This window comes from Alligator sinensis, unplaced genomic scaffold (assembly GCF_000455745.1).
Source record: "Alligator sinensis unplaced genomic scaffold, ASM45574v1 scaffold129_1, whole genome shotgun sequence".
Taxonomy (NCBI): Eukaryota; Metazoa; Chordata; order Crocodylia; family Alligatoridae; genus Alligator; species Alligator sinensis.
The window spans coordinates 1,087,612-1,113,853 of NW_005842303.1; the positions used below are offsets into that span (position 1 = coordinate 1,087,612).

A 26,242-nucleotide genomic window follows, 5' to 3' on the forward strand; every position below is an offset into this window, starting at 1 on the left:
GTAGGGAAACAGGTGAAACACGGTGCAGCCAGCTGGCACTGGCCACTCCCAGGGCCACTGCAACCAGGACTGGGGTGAGTGGTCATGGCCCTTTCCCCTCCCCCCACAGACTTACCTGCCTGGACGGGGGTAGGTATCTATGCTGATCGCATAAGAGCGAATTTACCTGGCATATAGCGAATTATGGGTCTAAATATGCTTATCACATAACAGCAAATTCGCACATAAAGAACCTCCATAAATCAAGGGAAACCTGGACTGCAATTGGGGAAAATGGACATGTACTCTTTTTTTTGCTCTTCTAATGTGAAAAGGAGTGAAGGTTGTATTTGCTTAAAGACTGTTTTTGTTTTCTTACCCCACTAAAAATATCACATTTGCCTAGCAATTTAACAGCTGTCAGTGCATATGAAAAAGGAGGTTACAGAGGTACATAGACAAATTCCTAAAACTAGTTCAAGATGGAGTTTAAAGTTAAGAGTAATACTAATAGAGGGAACAATACAGTTGGAATGCTGTCATTACGCCAAAAGCAAGCATTTATAAATCAAGGAAATTCAGAGTGGAGGTTGAATTTACTGAAATAAAAGAAAAACATGTTAAGGTATATAAATAGAGTTTGGAGATGCAAACCACCTTAACTCTGCCCTCTAGCAGTAGCATTAAAAGAAAAAATGAAAACATTTATCATGACGTTGAAAATCAATTTCACCTAGTCTGGGACTACAAACTTTAAAGCATCCTATCACAATCCTATGATAGTCTCACAGTCTTTCAAAAGGGCAGCTTTGCTAATGTGAATTAGGTCTAAACAACTTGGCTTTGGTCTGGTTTTTCATCTTTTAAATGGATTTTTGAGATAAAGAATACGTTAATAATATGTCACTATACATACACACATGTATTTGTAGCTTTATTATATTCCCTATATTTATTTTGTCATAAGCATATTTAAATGTCTGAGTTAGAAAGAGCCCTGTGAGAATTTTTCAAGGAAGCAAGTAGCATAATCTATTCAGGAAAGTTATTTGTATGGTAGTTTGAAAGTTTCTGAATAAACACAAGATGCCCATACACATTATGAGTAATGGCAAATTAATAAAAATAAAAGCATTCTGATGACACCTGGTGGCCACTTTACAAAGGAAGGCTAATGCTCCGTTGTATTTCTTCTGTGAAAGAACAATTCAAGCAGTACTATTTGGTATTTTTATTTATTTCTTCAGTAAACAGTGACAGAAAAACAAATCCTAGTAAATTCCATATATAGGCCATATGTCAAAGCATGTAAACACGTTTTATTAAACAATTGTGACCATCTTATTCTACATGGTAATTGTATTTTTCAAAGACAAATCCACTTTATTTTATTGTTCTTTAAAATATTTATGTAGCTTTAAATTATACAAACTCTGTAAGTTAACCACTCAAAAAGCAGGTGGGGAAGAGAGGCTGAAGGGGATGGTTGGCTCACTTAAAATTTACTTAGAAAATTTCTATCTAAATCCTTGCCTGTAGAGAGCACACGAGGTAGCCGTTCAAAAGAGTTCACTACCAGCTGCTTTTGTCTCTTTGTTATCGATACATCCCAAAAGCCTGCTTTTACAAAAAAAATTAATACTAGTTCCTCAGAACCAGTTTAAAGAACAAGGCAGCCGTATGCGATTTGGGGACACACATCTGAAAGAACCTGGGAGTTTAGTGCTAAAGCAGCACACTACGCCAACAACTTTTCAACTTGATAGTTTCTCACGATAGAGGCAGGTCACTGTAGTAACTCCTATTACCCTGAAACAAAGAATTTTCTCCTAGTAATGTCTGAAGATTGTCACCAAGATTTAAACTATTGATAGCTGGGTGCAAAGCCTTACTTCCTCTACAATGACTGTTATTTACTCACATGGTCCCAGTGAACAAACCCATGTTTCTTTTCTAGTCGCCAGATATCTGGTAAAAAGTTATCTGGTTGTGTACTTTATGAAGTCCAGAAGTTTACAACTGAACTACACTGATCTCCAAGTCAAGATGCAGGAAGCAAAATCCTAGTTCTCCCCTCCATACAAGGGTTTTCATGAGCCAACTTCTGTAAATCACTAATGCTTAGTTATCTTCCTGATTAGCAAGGTATTTAATCATGTAGCCTAATTTCCATGGGATTACTCCTCTGCCTAAAGTTAAGCACATGCCCAAGTGCTTTGCTGAATCAAGGACTCAATCATCAATTAAAATTCATAATCCCTTCAGGAGTTAGCATGCAATGCAACTGTAGGACCTGGTATTATGAGAATAAATCCTATTATTTTATTAGTTAAAAAATGACGGAAGCAAATCAGGTTCATTTCATTCACTGCACTGTCCAAAACAATCAAATTCTTGCTTATTAACTTTTTTGCAAATAATAGCTATCCAACACTAAATCATCCTGTGGGGTTTGTTAAATGTATTACATAATGGCTACCAAAAATTACCATTTATCTTCCATGGCTAAAAATTTAGCACCAAACCATGTGCTCAGGACTCGGGTAAAGAACCAGACTGCACAGCAAAGTCTAAGGTGTACAGTTCAAGGCAAAAGCAATTCTCCTTCCTAAATCAGTTACAGCTACTCCATGCCCACTACTCCAGCACAAGAGCAGGAATATCCACCATCCCAACTGCACCATTTCCTCCTTGCAGGGAAAAGTGGACATGCCAGTGAACTCATTCAATCTGCCTCTGCCTTTTCAGTGGTTTCCTCCTTCCCCCAAATCTCCTCTGTGCAGCAACACACAGACAGCTCTGCAGATTGTAGATTCCAAGATGCCCAAAGTCTGTTCTTAAAAGACATAAAATAGAAGTTCGCTAGTTTTCTTTTGCACAGAGTACTCCAGAATTGGGCGTTGATGTATCCTCTAGTTTGCTGAGTCATATTTATTTTCTTGACTCACTGCTCTTTCTAGGAAAGTTTTTACAAAGCATTGTTATTAAAAATGTTTTTTTATTATGGCAAGCAATGGATTAAAATTAACTTTGCAAAATCCTACTTTCCTATTGCTCTCAACAGGCTCTCAATATATTTGATAGCCAACAAATTATAAAAGTATATCAACTTAATATCAACTGAATGGTAATGCCACACATCAGGATAGGACACCCCGAGCTCAACACACCCAGATAAGGAGAAAAGGAGGCATAAATTCTCCCTTTCTTTCTTGAATAGGCTACCTACATCACAAGTCCTCTTGCTCATCCTGGACAGGAAGGCAGGAAAGAACAGCATTGCACCACTGTTCACTCAACCTCTCAGCCAGCATACCTGCATCAGCATCGAGCTAAAGGGGTGCTGAACAGTTCGTCTCATCTCTGGATCAATGGGAAAATTTGGATTGTCTCACGCTGCTTTCTGAAGCAGAGCAAATAAGTATTGTCCCTAGCTCCCACAGATCATAAAGCCCCATGCTAGAGTAGTTAACATGGATACATCCCTTCATTTCCTTCTGATAAAATACTTCAGCAAGTGCCAGTAGGCTTCTCTTCCTAGCCATAGTAATAAACAAAAAGAGGCAAGGTTCTAAAACGTAAATTTATAATTCAATACATACAGTGGCAGAATCTTAAACTCTAGTCTACAAATTATGGCATCTTTGCCATTAAGTTTTGTTTAAAACAGTGGTTCTCAACCTTTTTATACTCGAGGCACTGCTCAGTAAATTTGCACCCCTTGAGAGTCTCAAGAAAACTGGCTCCAAGTTTTAACTCATTTTTTTACTAGAAAAATATAATAGAGCAATTCTTCAGTTGCAAGGAACTCAGAAAGCCCACAGCAGGTCAGAGTGCTTTCAACACCCTGGATTCCCATTTGAAATCTCTGGGTTTATCTTGTGAATCATATCTGCACATCTAACATTGTGTGGCACCTTGCAACATCCTTGAAAGGATCTAAAGGCACCCCAGGGTGCTATGACACCCTGGTTGATAATCACTAGTTTAAAACAAGGCTAAGTACAGGCATTCAGGGGCATTAGGGGTAAGTTAAATCAGCTCAAAATGGCTCCCCAATATCAGCTAAGTCACGAAGGAGGGGACGGGGGGGTCCAGCAGGCTGGACACGATCAGGGATCCACTGGGGAAAGGGGAGTCAGGGGAGATGCAACCAGTGAGGGTGGTGGGGCAGGCATGAGCTGTGGTGAGGGCGGGGACGGCAAGCACAACCCATAAGGGGAGGGGGGCAAGTGTAACCCATGGGTAGGGAGGAGACAGGCACAAACCACAGGGTTTTGCTGGGATCCAGGAGTGTATTGTGGGATCAGGGGGGGTCACAGAGTTCACAGAGGAACTCGGGGGAGGGGGAAATCAGGGGCTACTTTTAGTTCCCCAACCCCTCCCCCAGCCAACGTATACCCTCATCACTCCCACCCCTCCCTGCACCCGGGGTCACTTGCTTAGCTATGGCAACGGTAAACACCAATAAAAGTGGCTGCACGCGGAGCAGCTTGTGGGATGGGGGTTGAGGGCCGGCTGGTCCAGGGGAGTGAGGGGCAAGGGCAAAAAATTGTCCAATGCAGGTTGGGGGTGAAAAGAGCAGCCCCAGGTCTAAGGCCAGTGGCTGGGTTTTCTTAGCCCTGGGCCTGCGCAGAGAAAGTGTACAGAAGTTCTACACGCCGCTTTTATCTAAATTGAGTAAGTTTGACAACTACATAGATTCAGGTTTATCTTAAACTGGATTCTGAAATTTTTAGACCAGTTTGTATACATGGAACTTCTGTACAGTTACAGGTTTAGACTGATGGCCAGTCACTGAGACCGGGTCTATAAGTGTAAGGTTGGCACTTAGACAAGCTAAGTTTAAATCAGGCAGCCATTTTGAACCCAATTTAAGCTCCCCAAATGTCTGTACTTAGACCAAGAATCTTAACGAGAAAATGCTTCAAGTTTAATACGTACATTTTTTTCTAAGTGCTTTAAAATTTTCCAGCATAGTAAATCATTTAGTACTATGGTTCTACATGTTATATTCGTATTCATATTTTCACTTTCTGTTACATCCTAAAGCTACAACTCCTTATTTGCTATTCCAAGGCTAGCTCTACTGCCATCTTTACAGGATCCTTCAGAAAGAAGCATCAAACTTTTAGTCCCATCAATAAAAGAATGTATTTCAGGTTACTGCATTTTACTTGCATGTATATTTTAAAAAGTAAAATATTCTCTTGTAACACATATTCTATTTTTCCAAGTACGACAGCATCCAACAGTAGCATACATTTCCTATCATACAGAAGATTACATCAGAGACTTCTGTAAAGCATTTGCAGCTGTACAAATAACTGACAATATAAATATGTAAAGAATCATCTTCAATCAATCACTTTACTTTTCTAGGTTCCCTTGCCCTGCAATAGCAAATTAAAATGCTCAAAATATTTTTAAAGCCCTTTTAAAATTCAATTGCATAAAACATTGACATTTTTCAAAATTTTCAAACACCAGCCTTGTCAAAAATAGATGCCAAGGGATGCCAACCCTTTCCATTATTATGGCACCCAAATACCAATGAAATCAGTGGTTGCTGAACCTTTAAGAAGCCAAGACACTTTTATTGAGGTACCTGGAATCTCTTTTATTAAGTCTAGAATTTGGAACGTCAAGCAGCTAACCTAGATCTGAACATTTTGGCCACTGAATTTTTTGTTCGTACTTATACAAAAGGATCTAGAAAACAAAAAAGTTTTGTTTTCCAAACAAAATAGCTCAGCCACTGGGACAGTTAAGAGGTGAGCATTACCCTAATCTTTACACAGCTTTCCCAGAAATACTTTTTTATAATAATGAAGTTAGATTAATCTCTCCAATTTTTAAACCAACTTGCAAATTTAAAAAAAATGTTTCCAACTGCAAAAAAGAACAAAAAGTAACACTGAATAAAGGTAGCAAATGCACAAATTCAGTGTCATTAAAAGGCAGACTCATGGGATCCCATGTATCTTGTGCCATTTGTAAAAAGGTTGTTTTATTATCAGTGTAACTAATCACAATGAAGCCATCTCTTACAACCAAAGACATTATAATGAATTTTCTTTACAGCTACAGAGAAATGGGATTTGCTGTTCCATATCAAACTAGAACAGGCTGTATAAATTCTTCTTCATATTTATTGTTAAATGTAATTTTTATCTATAAAATCAGCCATGAAATATTAAAAACTGAAACAACAGAATTTATATCCTTTACTTAATTTAGTTTAAATGGTCTATTCACTAATAAGAGGGAAAAAAAGGTTACATATGTATTATAGCGCCCCCGCCCCTCTCCCCCCTAGCATTGCCATTATAAACCCTCTAGTTTCAGGAATTTATAACTCAGCTGTAAAAATTCACTCCATATTGAGAGTTAGTATACTCTTCTTTTAAGAATTTTTTTAAAATAAATCTGGTCTAGCAAGAAGACAATGAAGGGAAGGGAAAAGTAGAGAAGAAAGAAAAGGCAATCAAGACTAAAAACTTTAATGCTTATCCACTTAAATCAGTAATTAAAGACCATATACTGCCCTCAATCTATTCATACAACTCCTCCTAACAAACTGGCATGAAGATGAAGGACAGGAGAGTCTATTACCCTGCATAACACAAAAGTCATAGAAAAAAGGTCTTAACCTTAGTCTCCATGGGTAATGGGTACTAACTTATTTGTTTATACACAAAACAGGTAAACTGGTAGCTCAAATATCCCTCACCACTTTCTACCATTTTATGCTTTAGTTCTGTTCCAAAGAGGTTTATCTTTAGCAATGACAGGGTAATTCACTTCCTGTGTCCATTCAACCCCTGATCTCTGTGCCAAGACTGTCAAGAAAGGCACCATTAGTAGAAGATGTGACCATGTTTCGTGTGATCTGAATGTCTGCCCACTAGGAATTGGCCTAAGACCATCAACTCATTTCACAAAGGTCACTGAACAGACTTTAGATAATAACTTTCAGTCACAACTGACCTGGACCAGATTCAGGTTGGCAAATGACAGATGAGAAGTTCTGTATCACCACCCTTTCCACTACAAATGTGGAGAAATTAAACCTATTGATGTGAGAAAGCATTAAAATCCATCAGTATTGATGAAATTGGGGACATATTAAAATGCAAAAAAAAAAAGTGACCATCAAAAAGGCTTCAGAGAAGGACTATTCCCAAATTAAAGGCTAGATTATCCTCACCCTGTTTTCACCATTAATGGGCATTTGAGGCCAATGAAACCACAAAGAGAGCCAAAAGCAACGTAAGCTAATGGCCAAAGGATTAAAAGGTAAAGAGGGTTTTATTTAAATTAATGTAGCAGGAAAATTTGATAGAGAAAGAATGCTTCAATTGATGTATATGAAGACAGACTCCAAAATTAACATCTACTTAAAGAGGGAAAGTCAAATTATAGATGCTAAAGTCTGGATTGGGATTTAAGCAGCTGCTGACCATTTTTACTCCATATGCCATGCCATATACCCCCTATCCAGTTACATGAGCTCTTCCTTCATCAAAGCACTAAGCACAGAGGTGAGACGGAACATGGGCTGCAAGACCAATACTGAGTGACCAATAAGGGAGAGAGCAATAGAGAGGGCAAAGTCTTGATTCTGTCCTACCCCCCAGTACAGCTGCTAGAGGAGCTGGAGGGAAAGTAAGCAGTATATACAAGACATTGAATGCGCATTGGACTAATTCTACTGCACATTAGCACAGCTGGCAAAAACTGTGCTAATGCTCTAACACACAGTGGATTTAGTCCAATGTGCACTAAGCATCACATAAAAGTGTTCATATGCACTAATGCGTAATAGCACCAATTATGGAACATTAATGAACATGTAGACGTGCCCTGTATTCAGTAACTGGTTACAATTAGCAAATGTGAAGCTGAAAAAGAATTAAGACTTAGAGACACTCATCATCTAAAAGGAGTAATGCAGGTATACTAATGCTGCACCTATAAGCTACATGTAGCCCTTATGAAAGTTCATAATTTTACTTTTATTCCACAGACTGTGCTTTCATTTAAGCCAATACCATCATGCTACTGTATTGACTTCAATATGACTATCAATAGACAAATTATTTTATAGGAAACAAATTCTATGAACTGCATGCTTCAGAGGACAGGCAGAAATTTAGTCCATTAATACTCACTATAGGGCAGGGGTGGGCAAAATGCGGTCCACCAGGCCATTCTATCTGGCCCACAGGGCCCCTAAAAAATTTAGAAAATGAATATGTATCTGCCCCTAACTGCCTGTCATGCGGCCCTCGATGGCATGCCAAAACTCGTAAGCAGCCCTCTGCCCAAAATAATTGCCCGCCCCTGCTATAGGGGCTACTGTACTTTCCTCTGCTTGTCAAGAACTAATGATCTGACCCAATGTGTTAATTATTACATTCCTTAAAAAAAACACACACACACACACACACCCCCCTAGGAAATTCTCATACAAGAGTTTATATAAACCCAAGTTTCAGCAATGGAAAGTCTGATAGACTCAAGAGCTACTTCAGGGACCCTGGAAGAGAACACTGATCAAATGATCTCACAGGTCCTACCAATGCAAAGGATGGACAAAAAAAACCCAAGGAAGCCAAGATCTTGTCATATATATGGGACAGTTTTGAGATTCTTAAAATTCTCTGTATCCCAAGATGGTCCCCACTTACTCATTAAAGGGCACAGTGAATTCTATTTAAGTGCATAACCCCAGGACTGAGAAAAGGCTACAGGGTTACAGTTAGATGTCCATCCAACCTTAAACGTAAGCAACACTCATGTACACGGAGCTGCCAGTGCTGTATTAGCAGCCCCCAAGATGACTAGTCAGTTTAAACAACTTCTGTTAGAAGCCCCCAAAGTGATGGGAGATAAGAAGCCTTGACAGAGCCTTGTATTCATGTTGTGCAGAAAGGGTCAGCACAAATGTTCTTGCACACAGTTGCCTGCAACCATATGGAACTAGATTCACTGAACAAGTGGCCCCCATGTTTGTGCATCCTGTTTGGGCTTAGCAGTGCCAAAAAGATAAATCATGTTAAAAATTATATGGCCCTTGCGTCTGAGTGCCTCCCAAACTACCTTGCATAGAATGAACACTTTCTGGACCAACTTCTGAGGTACTCAGCAACAGCTTTCTGGGTGATTGCATGGATGGATGAAGACTTGGTTCTAGCCCCCACAAGGCACCATCCAGAACAACACTCCCAAAAGGATGAGAAATGCACACTTCCATAATGATTATGTTCCACGCTACTCTTGGGAAAATACAAAATTATGATCCCCTTACCCTAAGTATGTGGTAAAGCCATACTTGAGCTCTAGACAAACATACCTTACATCTAAACCAGCCCATTTGCACAAATGTTTTATAAGGCATATGCTCTAAGAGCGATTTCCCAGCCCCACAATAAATAAGTCAATAAATAAATAATCATTTTTCAAATAAAAGCTGTTGCATACACAACCATGAAGCCTGAAACAAATTACATTAGAAAGAACAGATGCTCAGGTGACTTTTAGTCCCATCAGTCAGGTGACCAGCAAAATATGTACTGGGCATCCTGTCCCTCTGTTTTTCCTGTTTTCACTATGCTCATTTTGGTTGAGAGATCAAAATTGACAAGAACTCACCTGTCAAAGCGCTTAAGTCAAGGGTGAGCAAAATACAGCCGGTGGGCTGGATTTGGCCCTCCAGGCCATTCTATCTAGCCAGTAGGGCCACTAAAAAAATTCAGAAAATTTGTATTTATCTGCCCCAGGCTGTCTATCAAAGAAGACAGGAGCCAGGGGCAGTAGGACCCAAGGGAAGCCACAACAGGCTCCTGAACAGCAAGGCCCACCAAGCTCCGACCTCACCCCAGCCAGAAGCTCCTGCCTAGCAGAGGCTTCTGGCCCGGGACCGTGGGGCTGTTTGTGACTCCCTGCATAGGAATGGGAAACTCAGGTAAGAAGGGGATGGGGGGAGGCAAGGGAGGACCACAAGCGATTGCACCACTCCTCAGGGCCAGGCTGGGCCAGCTTCTGCTGAGTCCCACAGTCCATCCATGCAGCCAAGAGCCATGTGGTGTGGAGTGGCCGCCGGGCAGGCAGGGAAGTGGGGAAAGCAGCAGCAGGGGCAGGGGGAAAAGCGAACGGCATGCAAGAACACAACCCACGCTGGTGTCCCGGGGCCAGTGCTAGCAAGGCCCAGAGTGGGGTGGCATGAGTGCGGGCTGGCAGGGGGCTATGGAGCCGGGCTGGACTGTGCCAGCAGGGAGAAGGGGGAGGTGGTCCAAGTCCACAGAGCCCCAGCTGACCAGGACACTGTGTTCCTGTCGTCCTGCTCTGGGCTCCGCCACTGGCTCAGGGACACAAGTGCGGGCCCCACACTCCAATCCTGCTGTCGCAGGCTCCTGCACACCCGCTCACTCCCAGTCCCCACACCACCCCCAGCTCCGTGGTACAGGTGGGGATTAGTGCATACAGCCCCGACCACGTGCGCCCCGCACTCACCTGTCTGGGCTGAGCAGCAGCGGTGCAGGACAAACTGCTCCGCAGCACAGGAGAAAAGCGCCCCTGCCTCCTCGTGGCCGCCACTTCCTGGTGCAGCTGCCTGGAGCTCATGCGGGGCTGTCCTGTCTCCCCCCTGCATCACCACCGCCTCTGGGCTGCCCCGTAGGGCAGCAATGGCAGCACCGACGGCAAGAGGGGGTGGGGCCACTTTTCTCCCATGCTGAGCTGCAGTTTGTCCTGTGCTGCTGCTGGTGAGCCTGGGCCCCGCACCAGCTCCAGACTCCTCATCAGGGCTGAGCAACAGTGGTAGCGGCACCAATGGCTGGGCAAAAACTGCTGCTCGGCATGAAGGGAAGCAGCCCCTCCCCCTTGCTGTCGTTGGGCAGTTTTTGCTTCGGCTGCCAGGAGTCCACGCCACGCTAGGCTGCAGTGCGGTTCCTTCACTGCCACTTGTGAGCTGCCCTGCGGCTGCTCCACACGGTCACTGTTGCTGCGCAAGGTAGCACAGAGGTGACTGCAAAGAAGCTGCGCTACAGCCTAGCATGGCACAGGCTCCAGGCGGATGCAGCCAAAACTGCCTGGTGGCAAAAAGGGGCAGCTGCTTTCCTCCACACTGAGCAGCAGTTTCTGCCCACGAGCACAGAGTCTGGGCCTGCAGGGGCTGTATGAAGCTGGGATGTGCTGCTCAAGCAGGGAGAGGAGGAGCCAGCCTGGCTCCATGGGCCCCTGCTAGCCCAGACCCCATGCTTCTCCTGCCCGGTTCTGGGCACCACTATTACTGGCCCCTCTACACTGGCACGGGCCCCGCACTCCTGCCCAGCTGCTGCTGCACTCCACGGGCCCACTCGCTGCCCCTTCCCCCACCTGCCACAGCCATTTCCCCACTTCCCCCCTGCTCACCTGCTGGCAGCTCCAGCACCACCTGGTTCCTGGCTGCATTGCTGGGACTGCAGGAGCAGCTGGGACATGGTGATGGAGCAGCAAGCAGCATGCGGAAGTGGCAGGAGAAGGACAGCAGGGACAAACAGGGAAGTGGCAGTGAGCAGGAGCATGGAGCCTCACACTGGTGCCCCAAGGCCAGGAGCAGGAGGAGCGTGGAGCCCAGGCTTGCAGGAGCACTGGCAGGGGCTCTGCCTGCTGCAGTGGGGTGGGCTGTGGGCAAACCCTTCGCCTCCACACAAGCCACAACCCTCCCCAGCTTCCCTCCCCCCCACACACACAGCCCCCCACAAAATCCACACACCCCACACAACCACACCCCCCATGCCTATCCATTCCCCACAAATCCCACACAGACACCCACACCCTCCCCCACATAATACAAGAGTAACATTTCATTTTAAGCTATTATACTATCACCTCTATGTACACTACACAAACACATGTAAACCAGGACAAAAATATTTTTTGAAATTAAATTAATGAATGTTGTAGTAAGTTTCATTTTTAGAATATAATATGGTATTTTTCTGATTCCGAGATGGCAAACCCACTTGGTGAAAAGAGTACTTCCAGGTGGCAAAGGTCAAGGGTTAGGAAGTGGAACTTCTGGTCCCAAGATGGCAACAAGGGGGCGGGGCACCTATCAAGGGACAGGGCTATCCATGTGGCCCTTAATGACTTGCCGAAACTGAGTATGCAGCGCTCCGCGTGAAATAATTGCCTGCCCCTGACTTAACAGAATCATCTCATACAGATACATGAGGGTGAAAATCTGAACGGCATTGAAAAAAGAGTATTTTTTTTATAAGGTAGCAAAACTTAGGGACTTCAGTTGTGATGCTGTCTGTCTAAATTGTCATTACATAGATTGGATAATTTTCTCTATCCTTTTGCCTTTCAGCCTTCTAAATGAGTAAAGAGGCCTCAACTTCAGTGTGACCGCCCCCAGTGATCCTGGTATGTATTTTGAAAATTACCAGGGGTACTGAAAGGTACTCCTCTTCATCTGTAATAAAACATCAAAGAATAGAGCCCTGTAATTCACTATGAACTGAAATCACAGAACTGAACTGTGCACTTTCAAACAAGTGGTTTATTGCTCTGGATTTAAAATGCAAAGTTTCCATTATATTTAATAATTAAAATGCATGCTGTGTTATGGTTGCATTTGGTGACTGAATTAGTAGTACCCCAACTGAGTTAAACAATGCCTTTTTCCTATTAGGGTTCATATTACCATATCATCTATTTGTTTAAGAAAAGGAAAGAAAAAAGCACAGCAAGGAAGAGGGAATAAAAAAGAAATATGAACATCAAACATACTGAAAGACAGTGAGAACCAAGACAGTGAGAAGACCTGGCATCAGCAAAATATAAGCTAACTGAAAGTGGAGCAACTGAAGTATTTATGCATTTAAAGTTTTCGTGTCTTAAAATGTTCCCCATTTGTCAATAAGGAGTCGCATTCGAAGTAAATGGTTTGAATCTCAGTGTCTTCTCTTAGATACAATCTTCACAAATTTATGGAATACAGACATCACTGTCAACGAATGGACTCTCACGGGCTGTCAGCTTCTTAATCAGGGTCTGACTTTGCTGGAAAGTGTGAAATTATGTAATTACCTACGCTTGGCAATTCTGATGGTTTAGACAATTCCAACACTCAGAACATCTTTCTGCATTTAAAAAAAATGTTCATGCAATTTGGTTCCAGGGAACACATTATTCTGTGTGGTTTCTTTCTTTCCTGTTCCTTTGGTTTTAATACGCTTATTGAAAACAAAACTGTGGTATTATGTTAAATGATTTTTCCCTCCAAAAAGGTACCATTTAGTAAGGAAACAGAATTTATAACAGATAAAGAATTAAAAAATAAAGCCAAAATCCTGACCCCACTGATGCCAATGGAAGTTTGGCCATCAATTTCCACAGGGTTAGGGCTTTAACTCAAAGAGGTCTAATGAATAAGAGAGATGTAATAATAACAGAGATCCAATGAGATGTAATAATAACAATATCAGCCTAATTAGGTATATGCACCACTCCTATCAATGTATATTATCTGAGCTCTTAAGCAAATAAATATTAAATCTCTTCATACACAGTTCTGTACCATTGCACTGTATTTATACACAAGCTTAAGAAATCAACACTAATCTCCATGATAAATCTAAAATGTTCACCCTCTAATTAACCCTCTGTATGCCAAATGCAAACTGTGGGGTCTCTTAATACATTCAGGTTAGCGCTACCCAAGACGATAACAATCTGAGTGAACACAAAGGAAATGCTTGACCAGTCCCCACTCCTCCCATATGCGAAGTTCACCTGGGGACAGAAAACTGTGAAAAGTCCATGTTCCTGCCACAGCCTACCACAACCCAATTCAGTGTCAGTTAGAAATGCCTGCTCTTCCCCAAGATGTCTTTTGAGAACATACTGAAGAAAGTCAGCCCCTTCTGCAGTTGCTCATCACAATGTCATTACTGAGGAGCAGGAGGAGATCAAAAGTCCCATTCCCAAACATGTTCCCAGTCTTACCCATCTCTTCCTTTCCCTCCTCCTCATTTGTAACCCTATCACAGTAATGCTAGTTGGCATTAAACATGAACAACGCGTGCCCCCGGCGGCTGGGAGGGCATGGCAGCAGCAGCAGCACAGCGGCGGTGGTGGGAGCGCGGCAGCGGTAAGCAGGGGAGCTCCCACAGACACTGCTGGCAGTGTCGGTGGGGGGCGTGGCAAGTGCCAACCGGGGGGTCGGCGACCACTCGCAGATGCTGCCAACAGCAGCGGTGGCGGCCAACGGGGATTGCGGACCGTCCGCAGATACCGCTGGCAGTGTCATCAGCGGAGTGGCAACTGGCGACGACCCGCAGGCACAGCACCTTTTTGTACGGGGTGCGCCACCACACTCAGGGGGTGCACATGCACCTGCATGCACCGGCAACATGTTGCCCCTGGCATTAAACAAGCCAGAAAAGGCAAGCTGGACATACATATATTTAGAGGCACAGGAAAGCATATGAAATAAACACAAATCAAAGACAGTTTGGATTTTCTTAGGGTGTAAAGCTAGGTTCTGTTCTATCCAAACCATCTAATTGTAGGTGGTATTTAGGTAAAACATTTGAATTTTGTTTAATCTCTTGTAACAGTTAAAGTGCTGAATTTATAAGATACAGAGCGTGTTTTGATCTTATTCTGATCACAGTCACACTGATCATAGGACAGTAGAGCTGAAAGGAACTTCATGGGGCTATAAAGTCCAACCGTCTGCTCAAGGCAGGATCATCTCTGACCAAACACTTGGCAGCCAAGTGACTGCCTAATCCAGTAGTCAACCCGCAGAGCATGTGAGACCATTTAGCTCAGCATGCCACAGCCAGCCCAAGCTCTGGGTAGATGCCACTAGCCAGAGAGCCCTGGCTTGCAGCAAACAGTCAAAAGGCAGCAGGCAGCATCTGCCCAGAGCCTGGCTGCACCAGGGCTCGGAGCCCTGGCACCAGCTCCATGGCAGAGGCAGCTGCCCACGTGCCTTGGGATGCACAGAAGGAAAGAGGCCTGGGGCAATGCAACCCTGGCCTCTTCTCCACTGTGCGCCCCGGAGGCACACATGTAGCTGCCACCACCATGGAGCTGGTGCCAAGGCTCTTACAGCCTACCCACCGCCTGCTGCAGCTGCCCAGAGCCCCAGCCCAGCTCCATGGTAGCAGCAGGTGTACACACCTCCAAGAAAATGGCAGGGGAGGTTCTGGGTTTGCGCTGTCCCAGCTCCTTCCCCACTATGCAACTGAGGTACACGTGCAGCTGCCACTAGCCACAGAGTTGGGCCAGGGCTCAAGACCCCAATGCAGCTGTTTGCAGCCTGCCCACTGCCTGCTGTGAGCAACCCAGGTTCCGTGGTAGCAGCAGCTACATGCACACCTCAGAGCACGTAGCAACGAAGGGGCAAGGGCAGTGCAACCCTGGCTCCACCCCACCATCCACGCATGTGCACCTGCCACCAGCAATGAGGATTGGGCCCCTCACAGCTCTCCTGCTGTCTGCCCCAGCATAACAAGTCAAGGTGTGGGTTGAGGTTGCAGTGTTTTTGGCACTCCAGCCAAAAACGTTGCCCACTCCTGATCTAATCCACTAGGAAAAATCCCAGGGATGGAGATTCCACAGGTTTACCAGGTAGCCTGTTCTAGGGCTTGACAATCCTCACCATCAAAGTTTCTCCTAATCTCCAACCAGTTTCCCCTGCTGAATTTTGAAAACATTGCTCCTAGTCCGGTCTCCTACAGCCACAGAGAAAAGTCAACCTACAATCTCTTTAAAAAATAAAAATAAAAAAAATTCACCCTCCAGGTATTTGAAGACCATAATCAAAAACTGATGGGTGTTAATAAAGAAAATCCACTAACTTCAATATATTCTGCCTTAAACTCAGGTTGAACATAATGAAATTCTGACCCCAGGTTTTCTTCTCTTTGGGCACATCTACACGAGACATTTACTGTGGAGCTGACTAATTAAAACATCAGTGTCTACACATATGCCCCTATTAGGGTGCAGTAAACTAATAAATGCTGCCATAGGATAGTATTTGTCAACACAAGTACTATCCTGCAGTGGCATTATTTAGCACACTGCAACACACATGTAGACTCTGCCTGGTGGCTAGCCCTGCACTGAAGCACCCTCGTGCCCCAGCCAGCCCTTCCACAGCACGCTGAGCCAAGGCGGAGGAGCCCCAGGCTGGCAGGATGACCCCCCCAGTCTCCCTGCCAGCTGGGCTACTCCAACGCAACTCAACATGCTGCAGTCCCGGGCATATGTGGCGCCAGGAGGAATAAACTCCAGGACAAACTGTGCCAGAGTTTATTCAGCTGCTCTAATAGCACATATAGATGTGCCCTTTCTGATTAAATCACATAAATATATCATACATTCAAATCAAATCTATGCAATTACTGCTGATCCTACTACATGCTGGTTAAAAAAAAAACAATCATTAAGCATTAAATAAAAAGGAAATCTCAGATACAAAGAGATTTCATAAACCTTGGACAGTTTCACTTCATAGCCCTATCATCTACCTGAACTTTTGTTAAATGTAAGCACAATCATAGTATCTGAGTACCTATATAACCTGCAAACATTAAGGACAGAAGTAAACTTAAAATTTGTTATGGAAACTGGCATCTCTGAAAAAAGTGATCAGGGACTGTACCCTCACTTAAGAATGCTTAAGTGTTAACCTAAAATGCAGCTCAAACCTCAGCCCATAACTTCATGGATTCCTGTACATCATGGAGTTGAAAACAGACCTGAAAACTATATGTTTTACCTTTAAAATGATACAGATGGAAGAGCATTTAAGCTCTGTAACTCAGATACAGGCTTATTCCTAATTACATGTATTATATTTGTTACTATTGTATATCATCATTAAAAGCTGTAACCTGTTAAAATGCACAATACCTTTCATTGAGGTAAACAAAAATATCCTTTCCCAGTTTAGGTAAAAATAGGGCAACTCAAAATTCTAAGATAAGAGTAACTAAAAGACTATTTATTAAGGTCTATGTTATAAATTCAAAACATGAAGCCTAACAAGCTTATGGAGGAAGGAAGTTTTTTAAGCATTCATTAGCTTCTCATCTTCAAGTCTCCAACTTGTAAATAATTTAAAATGAAAATTTGAACAACAGGGAAAAAAAGCAGAAATGCAATTCAAATTGTCCCATTGTTATACTAATAAAACTGAAAACACAGAAAAGAATCCTGGCAGATCTTGAAGACAACATCCATAAAACATTTTTATGTTTGAACTAGGGCATTATGCTAGCACTGGATTCAATCCAAAAAAAATTAGCTCTGACTTGTAAAAATCAGGCTGCGCCCAGTAAAGGATATGTATGCTAGCCCAGCATTTTTAGCATCCAGAGCTTTTGCTTCTGACAGTGCTGAAACAACAAACTAAAAAAAAAAAAAAAAATGCTTCTGGGTACCTTAGCATTTTTCCCTAATTTTAACTTCTTCGAAATATACAACTCATTTAACAATTTACCTGACAAAAGGCAAGAAATTATCTTCCTTTTCATAAATGAATATATCTGGGGAAGAGGAAGGAACTGTCATTCCTGGGATCCTTTTCCCCACATGGGGGCTCTAGAGGAACTAGGGTCTGAAAGTGAAGAAGGCAGTGAAATAACTATTCTAGGAGTAGAGACAGACAAAGAGTGATCATCTATGCCTTCTTCTGCAACTTTTCGCACTCATCACAAGTGTGGCCAAGTACCAGCACGCATGTCACAACTGGCACTGGCAGCCTCTGTGTGACACATGGTAGACTGCGGAGACAGCAGGAAGCACACCAGCAGATCACGTTGGAACAGAAAATAGAGCAGCAGATCAGGCAAGGAGCACAAACCAGACCAGCAGATCAAGCAGGGGAAGGAAATTGGAATGGCACATAGGGAGGGCATGGGGCTTACCTTTGTGGCACACCTGTCAAAAAGGCTGGGTCTCGCTGCCCTACACAAACATACACAGACATAAAACATGAAACTCATGCAGTGCAACTAGTGAAAGAGCCCAGAGGAGTACCGCCTTTATTGATAAGCACTTTTGGATTTCCCTAAAGCAGGGGCCAGTAGCCTACTACGGCCCATTGGCTGGATGTAACCCACAGAGACCAAACCCAGCTCGTGGCAGCAAGGATCAGCAGCATGCAGTGGCACAGGGCAGAAAAAGTGCCCCTGCAATGTCTCTTTGCCACATGCCATGGATCTCTTGTGCAGCATCCAGCAGGCAGCTGCCCCAGCCTTCCCTGCTCTATGCCTAGGGCTGTTCTCTTGCCCCACTACTACAACTTACACTTACCCTCACCACTGAACTCAAGGTTACCCATCATTACTGGTGACACAGTAACCTCAGGTTGCACGGAGGAGGAGAAGGGGTGCGAGAGCAGTACTTGGCACAGATCAAGGGCTGGGGCACTGCAGAGGGGAATCAGTGGCCCATGGTGGTGACTGGCTGTCAAGGGGCAGTCCACCATTCTTAAAGGTTGCCAATTCCTGTCCCGCACCAGATCCAGACCATTCTGGCCTAGCAGAAAACCTGGAGCAGGCATAGCAGCCTGGGGCAAAGTGTGAAGCACCACCGCACCACGAATGCTACAGGTAGACACCAAGCTCAGTAGAGTGTATTATATGGAACTGCAAAATGTTATTTAAGGTCAGTACAGGAAGCATTCAGTGCACAAGTGTAAGGAGAGAAAAAAAGATGCCCCTGTAAAGCAGTGGTCTCCAAACTTTTTAAGTAGATTACCTTTGGCATTTAAAAGCAACCCAAGATCTAACGTGAGCCACCACCACCCCCGCACAGCGGATAAATCTGTGGGGAGGGATGGGGGTGCAGATCAAGGCAGAGGGAGAAAAATTATTTGGGAGCATGCCTCCCCAACAGGTAAGTCCCACCTAGCCAGGACCCCACTCAACTTACCCTCCTGCCTCCTGCCTCTGCAGCACTGTCCCTCACTGCGGGGGCCTCAATCTAGCCCCCGCCCCTTCCCTCTCCCATGGACTGACCTGTTGGGCTGCGGTGCGCACATGCATGCACACGGGCACTCAGCCCCCCACCCCAGCCTCTAATCAACTCCAAGAAGGCCCGAGATCTATCGCAAGAGGCTCCAAGATCTACCAGTGGATCGAGATCCACTGGTTGGTGACCACTGCTGTAGAGATATTCTAATTTTGCATTTCCACATGCACTGCCTGGAAAGGGTCACCAAAAGTAAATAACCTCTCCGATAAAAGACAAAGGTCCAAACCTACAAGGGGACCTGAGTGGGCAGAGAACCACTCAGATAACCCAGCCTAATCTTTAGGCACCAGACTCCTGGAGGGGAATTCACAACGTGAAGTGAGGCGCTTCTGTGATGCTACAAATTGGGTCCTGCATCATGCTCCAGATACTTTAGAATGGGATTCACAAAAGCCAGCACACTAAACTGCCTGCAGAAAAGAACAAAACCCCATCACTGTCCCAGGCTTTGGCATCTCATGGTAGTCCCAAATTAGGCACCCCAATGAGACTGAGAAATGTAGTCCCAATTCTTCTGCATTTAGGGGCCTGAATCATCCCTTTGCATAAAGGACTGACTCATTCTTCTTTTATAACACAACTAATGGTGATAGTTCCCACCTCACTATGCAACAGCTTAGTGGTGAAGGCACCTGCATACAAAGTAGGAGAGGAGAGTTTAATCCTCTCCATGGCCTGATGGAGTTTAAAACCACATATGCTGAAGCTAATTTCCTGGGAGGTGGTAAACTTAGCAAACTGCCACAGTACAGGAGAAAAATAAAAGAAAGATTTATGAGGCCAGAAAAGAGAGACCAAGAAGGACCATACTCTAGCACAGCACTGAGGGCACTCATCAGGGAATAGGGAGAACTGGATGCCAGTCCGTTTTCTTTAGGAGTTTTACACAAACTGGAAGGGGGGGGGGGGGGGGGGGGGAGGAAGAACTGTTGGCAGATGTGCCACAAATTAGCCCCATACCCTCCCTGAGTGCTATGCTAATCGCCTCCTCTGCTCCCTGACCAATCTACTGCTCTGCTGCATGCCACTTGATCTGCAATTTACCACACACAGAGGCTGCCTATGCCACAGGCTACAGTCATGCTGATGCTTCTGCATTCTCCCCACCCTATCACTCCAGTCACATACCTTGCACTGCTTCTAGCATAGAAGCCTAGCTTACAGCAAGAAGTATAGAGAGTGCCACCACTTTAGCATCACCTGTATTTTGGTGTTGAAGGCTGCCAACTGGGAGATGAGACACATGGGTTTGAAGCCCTCAGGCAGCAGAAAATATGAAACACAACACTTCCCCCACTTCCTTGGGAAGTATACCTAACACTTCTCAAAGTAGCAGTATTTGTGTTGAGTTCAATCCTGTCAGCACATGCTTGGCCTGGTCCAAGCATGTCTATCAGATCAGATCCTTCAGGGGTCTCTGGAATAGACACATCTAGTGTCAGAAACCCAAGTGGGTTTAGGCACTGAGGTATTCTGCCCTACCAAGAGAGGGAAATCCCAGGTATGCACAGGATCAACACTCTAGGCACCTACAAAACTTTTACTGGTGGGAATTTAAGGACTTGGGGCCTTCCAGGTGCCTAAGGAGTGAGGCAGGAGTTTTGTGAATTTTATTCTTGGACTTAGTTACATAAATTCGGCCCAAGTCCAATCTTAGATGTCTACGGCCTCTGCTACACGTTACATGTATTACACAATTAATTGGTTAATCGCACGATAAATTTAGACTAGCCACAAGTGCAAAATAGTTATCACATGATAAAAATTACTATACAGCTATAAAAAAAGAACCAAACAGCCATAAAGTTAGTGCTTGAAAATGTTTAACAATTCTATAGCTGGTTTCTGTCCAGCTTTAATTTTAACATGTAGCAGGGCCATAATGGCTTTGGTGGAGCAGGGCTTGAGCCCCCTTACTAGTAGTTGCATCTGATGCAGTAAACTCTTATAATAACCAGCTACAAAGAAGGAACAAAAGACCCATCTGCTTTCAGATGCATGAATTTCCCTTAAAATTTAATCCCAACATAACCCAGCTATTTTTTTTTTTACAGTGTTTTGTAAAAACTGTTCAGATTCACTTGTATATTTCTGGTTTTAAAAGTCTCAAACAGGGTTTTGGATCTAACTCTAAATTTCCATTATTGAGATATCTGTGTACAGGGAACGGGAGATTTGCACATACAAGAAAAGCTAGGACAGGCTCTTCATCTGCATCCTAGACTATGTGCAATTCAGATATCAAACATATCAACAACCTACACTTTTGGTAATCTAAAAAGCAGAATGCCAAGCCAGTATAAGATAATATGCCAAGCCATATAAGATATATACTCCAGCTAAACATTTACATCTTTAGATTTAAAAACGGGTTATGATAGGTCTATGGTGCAACTGAGCCAACAATATTTGTAACCTTCCAGCCAACACAATTGTAACCCATAAGGTACCAGACCCTGGCTGAGCAACAGACCAAATTATGCACAAGGGGGAAAAAAAAAAATCAGCCTTCTGTAGAACAAAAAAAGACAAAATGATAATAACAGTTCTGCCATGTGTTGCCGCAGAGCTATCACCTTTTCTAAGGTGTTTTAGCATTTGCATCTTTGTAAAAATGAAAAAAATGAGCCAGTGGATGAAAAGTTTTCTTGCACTGGAGTTTAAGAAGGAATTAAGCTGCATCTCTGCAATTCAGTGTGCATTCCTAAAGGCCTTCTCTTTAACCAAAACCTACAGTAGGGTTTTTAATATTCTTTTAAAAAACTTTGGAAACACCTGACAACTTCTGAGATTTTCTCAGAACACTTGACTAATTGGCACAAGAGACAGAGAAGAATCCACATTAACACAGTTATAGCTCTGACATCCTTGTACATGGTAAGAATCTTAGTCTCAGAAGCAATAACTTGCACTAAAAACAAAGCAGGAAATAAACTAAGAATCCCTAGATTCAATTAATAATCCCAGAGAAAGTTCTCCCTTCAGACATGTAATTCTATTCTGTGGAACAAATGAAGCCTGTAGAGTTTCAATGGACATAGGTTATTCATGGCTGTTTCATGCCTTAAATATTTGGGGAGCATTTAATTCCTTATTTTAATCATATATAGGAAGCTAAATATACTAATTCGTATCTTGGTGAGTCCCAGTCTTTTATTCCAATGTCTATTTATTTTTTACTTTTAGTAGTGCACTTTCATCAATACAGGCCTCTTTTTTGTTTGTACAGAACAAAAGCACGCCTACGGAAAATAGAACAAAGAACATTCCAGAATTAGATAAAAATATAGGGTTTAGCGATTTTTCCACCAGAAGATTTACAAAAACTTGGTAGATGTTTTGTTATGCAAAAAAATTCCACCAGATCAAGACTGGGTCAGGTAACATAGAAGTCTCTTACTGCTGTCCATGTAGTGCTTATGCCTAACCTGAGAACTCTGTTTTCCAGGGCTACTGTAGTCATAATGACCACAACATTATAACTTACTTAATGCATTTATATATTAAACATATTTTCTTTGTATAGGAAAGTATTATCTGTTGTTTGTTTGTTTTATCCTAATGAGTAATTTTCCAAGGAAAATGACACAGCTTTATGATACGGCTCCAGCAAAATTTAGATGCAGCTTCCGTAGCAGCGGCTTGCACACGTTATCCATAGTCAGAAATCCCAGCTCAAACACAAAATAGTGCCCACGACAACATACTACAGTTTGAAAATATTCTCAAAAGAGTGACAGTGCTTTCACTAGCCAGCTGGCAATAAATAACTCACCCAAATGAATGTTACGCTCTACCTGTGTATTTCACTAGACAAAGTAAAACCTAGAGTTGTGGCCACAAGGCCCGATGGCACTTGTAAGCCAATCAGCCCCAGCTTCTCTTTCTAAAATAACACTAAAAGGGAGCCAATAGCTATTGTGATCTGAATCTGGTCATTCTATACTGTCTTATAGCGCACATTGTGAATGATGGCTCGTGACCTAAAACATGCAGTCTGAGAAGTGTGCACAATGAGATTTTAATGCACACCCAAATGAAGGTTTCAATTTATCTGAATGGATAATGAGCAAATCAGCTATACTTTTAATCAAATAGAATGCTACTGAAGTTAGGACACTGCTGTTCTTATTTCTAGCGATTATCATCTACTATAGCAACTTCCTTTTCTTTGAAAACAAGTTTATGCAGTTCTGCTGCCAAAAAGAGGCAGAAAATAGGGCAGGGTGGCACCTTAGAGACTAACTGGTTCTAAGAGGCACGGGCCTTTGGCTCAGAGCAAACAGTGTAAGCCTGCACGCTGAACAGTGACACCACCTGCAAGTACCCTCTTCTCTCTGGGCAAGTGACAACCATCAGCCACATGGTATCGTGTTAGCAGACCCTAGCTGGAATTGGGACTGGCTGGCAGGGACCATCTGTCAAGCCTCCACCTTGGGCTGGAGGTGGTGCTGACAGCCCACATAGGGTGTTCAGCACTGATGGTAATTTGGGCTGGCAATGCATTGAGGCAGAGAACCTTCTGTACCCTTCCCTTAAGTCCATCGGGAAGCCCTGAGCTGGGGGAGGTGGTGCTGTCTATCTCTAATGAGTGTTAAGCATTGATGGGCATTTGGGACAGTGATGTCCAAGGCCCTAGGTGTCTACTGCCATACTTTAGGGCCTTCAACCTGAAACAGATTTGACAGGTGCCTTGTTTAGCACCCTGCCTACTTCTCTTGGCATCAGGTTTCACATCCAAGTTTGACTATCCCCTGCTCCAATTTTCTCTATCCTGTCATTTCATGTCCAAGTTTCCCCTTCCTGCTGTGCTCTACAGCTCGGCAATCTTGTAATGATTAAAACAACCATGCAGTCAGCTAACGGTTGAAAAAGGATTCATGGCCACCATCACTGGACTTATGTCTCAGGTTGGACAGGCTGCCTGGGGTTTCAGCCCTGAATAACCCAAAACAAGTCCCTCTCAGGGGTCATCTTAAATAGATAACAACCTACTTTGCCAGATGCTATATAAATATACATAGGAAAGGAAACTCAGAATTATGGGTCCTCACAGAAACATTTCATGCACCTATTTGGCCATAAACTTGACAGCACGTACAGAAATCCAAGACTGCATACATGCAAAGGATCAACTTACAAATACAAAATAAAGAGCACCATATTTCTTAATCCGTTTAATTTTCAACCGTAATACAAGTCTCACATTTTCTGTAAAGAGATGTACTGACCTGCCAAAAAACTGTTCCATTAACTCACACGCTTTGGTCCATGCTGTATTTAATGTGAGAATGGGGCAAAGCTTTAATTTTTAGAAGTTTTCAACTAAGAACATGTTCATGAAAATAAATCAGAAATGACTGAAGCTATTAATACACAGCGGTTTCTGCAGGACTGTAATAATAAAGATTTGGGTCAATGTTTTAACTCAGGTCATTTAAATTACATTTCCCAAAATGCTAATAAAACTGACATGTTTGAACATACTGAAAAAGTCACAGTCCATCATCCTGATGTCACATCAGTGCATTTGACTTTTTTTTTAATGTATGGATTATTCAATTACTGCAGCCTCCATATATTATATATAAAAGCTACAATCTGATTATATATCCATGTAGTGATAATTTATGAAATAGGGATAGGATGACTATACCGTTACCTCTAGGAGGAATATAACTCACAGTGACCAGTCTAGGAGATTGCAAGAGACTAAACTGAAGCCTGTAATCATCTTCCTTTTTCAAAAAAGGGTGCGACCTGTTGAAAAAGTAGCTGCCCAATTTACAATGCTCCATCTTGATTCAAGCAGGTTATTTAGACACCAGCAGTTCTCAACCTTGTTTTCACTCAAGGCAGCCAGAAAAGGCCTGATCTTGGCTTTCTCGTTTCTTGACTACAGAAAAATAATAAGAGCCTTGCTGCAAAGAACTCATGAAATAGGAATCAGACAATACTGATTCCTATTTGAAATCTCTGGGTTTCTCTCATGAATGATGCATAGATATTTGCACTCAAAGTGCTAATAGTGCGCAGCACCAGCAGCACCCTTAAAAGACTTGCCCAGCACCCCTGTTGAGAACCAGTTTTAAACCACAACAGGAAACCTGAAAGTGGGATCTTTACGTGACTGTGGCTGCAATCCTCCCTAATTATTTCAATTACCTGTCTTAGCTGCATTCTGTCAGCACAGCCAAAAGGGTAAAACGATATATATCCACAAGCACACTAAACCCACAGAAACTTAAGTGGTGTTAAAACTTGCTGTGGGCAGGTGAATGTTAAGGGTTAATAGCAGTCCTTGCCCGACTTGCCAGGATTCCTGGGCTCTGGGGGAGAGGGGGACAAGGGGGTTCTGCAGGTGGTGCCTTCTGGGTGGGCTGCAAATTGCTTTGTTTAGTCTCCATGGAGCAGGCTCAAGGACAAGTGAGGAAACTGGCCCAGTTCACCCTCCCCTGAAGTGGTGTCACCTTGACACCCTCGGAGGACCTGTGCAGCGCAGGGACTGGCATATCCCGAGCCCTTAGCATAGTCTGAGTGCAAATGTGGCTCTACTGGGAGGGGCTACTGCACACATTGACATCACGTATTATTCACAGTCATAGTCGTATCAGATCATCACTCCCCCAGGGTCTAGGGCCCTGGCCAGAGCCCCACAACCCTCACATCACTACCCACGAACAAACCCCAGGCGCATGCGCAGCAGGCCTGCACATCACTAAGGAGCAGCGGCGTGAAAGCCTGCGAACAGAAGCACAGCTCCATGCGCATGCGCATGCGCGTTCCCCCAACCCACCGCCACTGCAGCGCATGCGTATCCCCCTTTCCCGTGTCCAGAACCCCTCAACAGTGGCCTGCCCCTGCCCACACAGCTCAACCGCCTCGGCGCGCTCTGCGCCTGCTCTCTTCCTCCCCCTACCCCGAGCCCATCTGCTGCGGGAGGGAGAACGGTCTCTACTGCCGTCGCCGCCAACCAATCGCCGCGCGAGACCTTCTTCCCGCCCGCTGCCCTCCAGCCACTCACACGCAATAGAACTGCCTTTGGGGGCGGGACGTGGAAGCGGATTGGTCAGAAGGAAAAAAAATCCAAAAGGAAAAAAAAACAAACAAAAAAAAAACGACGGCAGCGCAGAGGCCCAAAAAGCCCGAGGGAAAGCGCCGAGGCCGCCACCAGCCCGCGGCAGCCCGATCCCCAGACAGCAGCGCCCAC

The 26,242-nt window shown here is 43.8% G+C and overlaps 1 protein-coding gene across 1 annotated transcript in view; it reads right to left on the reverse strand.

Annotated features, from left to right (window-relative positions):
• ZNF407 (zinc finger protein 407) overlaps nucleotides 1-26,242 on the reverse strand; it is a 476,517-nt gene that overhangs the window by 450,130 nt on the left and 145 nt on the right.